At 35.7% G+C, this 4,693-nt stretch overlaps 1 non-coding gene across 1 annotated transcript; it reads right to left on the bottom strand.

Annotated features, from left to right (window-relative positions):
• Positions 1–2,393: 2,393 nt before the first annotated feature.
• Positions 2,394–2,497, bottom strand: LOC112714276 (small nucleolar RNA R71). The gene has a single exon (XR_003159200.1). It is a non-coding gene; the product is annotated as a small nucleolar RNA R71 (small nucleolar RNA).
• Positions 2,498–4,693: the final 2,196 nt, after the last annotated feature.

Raw genomic sequence — 4,693 nt, forward strand, 5'->3', positions numbered from 1 at the left:
CTTGCCTCATACCAACAATCTCTGTGGGATCGACCCTTACTCACGTAAGGTTTATTACTTGGATGACCCAGTGCACTTGCTGGTTAGTTGTGCGAGGTTGTGAAGAAAGTGCTGAATTATAAACGCGCATACCAAGTTGAATGCCATTATTAGATATCACAATTTCGTGCACCAAGTTTTTGGCGCCGTTGCCAGGGATTGTTCGAGTTTGGACAATTGACGGTTCATCTTGTTGCTCAGATTAGGTAATTTTTTTTCATTTATTTTCAAAAAAAATTTCTCCATCTGTTTTCGAAAAATCCTTCAGAATTTTTAAGAATGAATTCTAGAGTTTCTATATGGTATTCTGAAGCTTGGCTGGCCATCAAGCTTTAGACTAACCTGGTATGATTCCTGGAATTTTGATTGAAGACTTTGAATTCATTACTTCCTTTTTCCTATATGTTTTCGAAAAAAATAATAAAAATACAAAAAAAAAATCATAAAATCATAAAAACCAAAAATATTTTGTGATTCTTGTTTGAGTGTGTGTCATGTTTTAAGTTTGGTGTCAATTTCATGTTCATCTTGTTCTTGCAATTTTTGAAAATTCATGCATTTAGTGTTCTTTATGATCTTTAAGTTGTTGTTGGTAAGTCTTCTTGTTTGATCTTGATGTTTTCTTGTTTTGTGTCTTTTATTGTTTTTCATGTGCATCTTTGCATTCATATTGTCTAAGCATTAAAGATTTCTAAGTTTGGTGTCCTGCATGTTTTCTTTGCATTAAAATTTTTTTTCAAAAATATGCTCTTGATGTTCATCATAATCTTCAAAGTGTTCTTGGTGTTCATCTTGACATTCATAGTGTTCTTGCATGCATCATGTGTTTTGATCCAAAATTTTTATGTTTTGGGTCATTTTTATGTTTTTCTCTCTCATCATAAAAAAATTCAAAAATAAAAAAATATCTTTTCCTTATTTTACTCCTAATTTTCAAAAATTTGAGTTGACTTAGTCAAAAAATTTTAAAACTTAGCTATTTCTTATAAGTCAAGTCAAATTTTCAATTTTAAAAATCCTATCTTTCCAAAACTTTCTCAAAAATCAAATCTTTTTCATTTTTATCTTATGATTTTTGAAAATTTAAAAATATTTTCAAAATCTTTTTATTATCTTTATTTCAAAAAATTGAAGCTTTACTAACAATTAATGTGATTGACTCAAAAATTTGAAGTTTGTTACTTTCTTGTTAAGAAAGGTTCAATCTTTAAAATTCTAGAATCATATCTTTTAGTTTCTTGTTAGTCAAGTAATTAATTTTAATTTTTAAAATCCTTTTCAACCATATCTTTTTAATCATATCTTTTTATCATATCTTTTTAAATCATATCTTTTTCAAAAATTTGATTTCAAAATATCTTATCTAACTTCTTATCTTCTTATCTTTTCAAAAATTGATTTTAATATCTTTTTCAACTAACTAATTAACTTTTTGTTTGTTTCTTATCTTTTTCAAAACCACCTAACTATTTTTCCCTCTCTAATTTTTCGAAAATATCTCATCCTTTTTCAAATTTCTTTTTAATTAATTAATTGTTTTAAATTTTAATTTTTAATTTTAATTTTATTTCACCTTTAATTTTCGAAAATCATAAACTCCTTTTCAAAATTTATTTTCGAAAACTTCTCTCTCTCATCTTATTCTATTTATTTGTTCATTCATTAACACTTCTCTCCATCTCAAATCTCTGCCCCTATCCTCACCCTTGTGTTTGGATTCTCCTTCCTCTATTCCCTTCTTCTTATATTAACATAAAGGAATTTCTATACTGTGACATAGAGGATTCCTCTTCTATTTCTGTTCTCTTCTTTCTCATATGAGCAGGAACAAGGAAAAATGCATTCTTGTTGAAGCTGATCCGGAACCTGAAAGGACTCTGAAGGGGAAACTAATAGAAGCTAAATTACAACAATCCAGAGACAACCTTACTAAAATTTTCAAAATAGGAAAAGGAGATGGCAGCCGAACCTAATAACAATAATGCAAGGAGGATGCTTGGTGATTATACTACACCTACTTCTAAATTTGATGGAAGAAGCATCTCAATCCCTGCCATTGGAGCAAATAATTTTGAGCTAAAACCTCAACTAGTTGCTCTAATACAACAGACTGCAAGTTTCATGGACTTCCATCAGAATATTCCTACTAGTTTTTAACTGAGTTTTTGCAGATCTGTGAGACTGTTAAGACTAATGGAGTAGATCCTGAAGTCTACAGACTCATGCTTTTCCCTTTTGCTGTAAGAGACAGAGCTAGAACATGGTTGGACTCACAACCTAAGGATAGCTGGGACTCCTGGGATAAGCTGGTCACGGCCTTCTTGGCTACGTTTTTTCCCCCTCAAAAGTTGAGCAAGCTTAGAGTGGATGTTCAGACCTTCAAACAAAAAGATGGTGAATCCCTCTATGAAGCTTGGGAAAGATACAAGCAGATGACCAAAAAGTGTCTTTTTGACATGTTTTCAGAGTGGACCATGATAGATATATTCTATTATGGTCTGTCTGAGTTCTCTAAGATGTCACTGGACTATTCTGCAGGTGGATCCATTCACCTAAAGAAAACACCTGCAGAGGCTCAAAAACTTATTGACATGGTTGCAAATAACCAGTTCATGTACACTTCTGAGAGGAATTCCATGAATAATGGGATGCCTCAGAGGAAGGGAGTTCTTGAAATTGATGCTCTGAATGCCATATTGGCTCGGAAAAAAATGTTGACTCAGCAAGTCAACATGATTTCTCAAAGTCTGAATGGATGGCAAAATGCATCCAACAGTACTAAAGAGGCATCTTCTGAAGAAGAAGCTTATGATCCTGAAAACCCTGCAATGGCAGAGGTAAATTACATGGGTGAACCTTATGGAAACACCTATAATTCTTCATGGAGAAATCATCCAAATTTCTCATGGAAGGATCAACAAAAGCCTCAACAAGGCTTTAATAATGGTAGAAAAAACAGGTTTAGCAATGGCAAGCCTTTTCCATCATCTTCTCAGCAACAGACAGAGAATTCTGAGCAGAGAACCTCTAACTTAGCAAATATAGTATCTGATCTGTCTAAGGCCACTTTAAGCTTCATGAGTGAAACAAGGTCCTCTTTTAGAAATTTGGAGGCACAAATAGGCCAGCTGAGTAAGAAAGTCACTAAAACTCCTCCTAGTACTCTCCCAAGTAATACAGAAGAGAATCCAAAGAGAGAGTGCAAGGCCATTGATATAGTCAATATGGCCAAATGCAAGAAGGAAGGGGAGGACGTGAATCCCAATGAGGAAGACCTCAAGGGACGTCTCCCAACCAATAAGGAGTTCTCTATTGAGGACCCAAAGGAATCTGAGGCTCATATAGAGACCATAGAGATTCCATTAAACCTCTTTCTGCCATTCATGAGCTCTGAAGACTATTCTTCCTCCGAAGAGGATAAAGATGTAACTGTAGAGCAAGTTGCTCAATATCTAGGAGCTGTCATGAAGCTGAATGCCAAGTTGTTTGGTAATGAGACTTGGGAAGGTGAACCTCCCTTGCTCATTGGTGAACTAGATACATAGGTTCAGCAAACTTTACCTCAAAAGAAACAAGATCCTGGCAAATTCTTAATATCGTGCACCATAGGCACCATGACCTTTGAAAAGGCTCTGTGTGACCTGGGGTCAAGCATAAATCTTATGCTACTCTCTGTAATGGAGAAGCTAGGGATCATTAAGGTACAGCCTGCCATATTTTCATTATAAATGGCAGACAAGTCAGTAAGACAAGCTTATGGATTGGTAGAGGACGTGTTGGTAAAGGTTGAAGGCCTTTACATCCCTGCTGATTTCATAATCTTAGACACTAGGAAGGAGGAGGATGAATGCATCATCCTTGGAAGACCCTTCCTAGCCACAGCAGGAGCTGTGATAGATGTTAACAGAGGAGAATTAGTCCTTCAATTGAATGGGGACTACCTTGTGTTTAAGACCCAAGGGTGTTCTTCTGTAAACATGGAGAGGAAGTATGAAAAGCTTCTCTCAGTACAGAGTCAAACAAAGCCCCCACCATCAAACTCTAAGTTTGGTGTTGGGAGGCCACAGCCAAACTCTAAGTTTGGTGTTGAATCCCCACATCCAAACTCTAAGTTTGGTGTTGGGAGTCTACAACATTGACCTGATCACCTGTGAGGCTCCATGAGAGCCCACTGTCAAGCTAGTGACCTTAAAGAAGCGCTTATTGGGAGGCAACCCAATTTTTATTTATCTAATTTTATTTTTATTTTTATTGTTCTTTTATATTTTATTAGGTTCATGATCATGTGGAGTCACAAAATAAATACTAAAATTAAAAACAGAATCAAAAACAGCAGAAGAAAAATCACACCCTGGATGAAGGACTTACTGGCATTTAAGGAGCATTTGGCTGGCGTTCAATGCCAGAACAGAGCATGGATCTGGCGTTAAACGCCAGAAACAAGCAGCATCCTGGCATTTAAATGCCAGGAATACACACTAAGGAAAGTAGGCGTTCAACGCCAGAAACATGCTGCAGATGGGCGTTGAACGCCCAGAATAAGCTTAGAGCTGGCATTTAACGCTAGAAACAAGCATCAATCTGGTGTTAAACGCCAGGATTGCATGCAGAGGGCGTTTTATACGCCTCATTGGTGCAGGGATGTAAATCCTTG

The sequence above is a fragment of the Arachis hypogaea genome, chromosome 1 (genome assembly GCF_003086295.3).
Source record: "Arachis hypogaea cultivar Tifrunner chromosome 1, arahy.Tifrunner.gnm2.J5K5, whole genome shotgun sequence".
In the NCBI taxonomy this organism is placed as follows: Eukaryota; Viridiplantae; Streptophyta; class Magnoliopsida; order Fabales; family Fabaceae; genus Arachis; species Arachis hypogaea.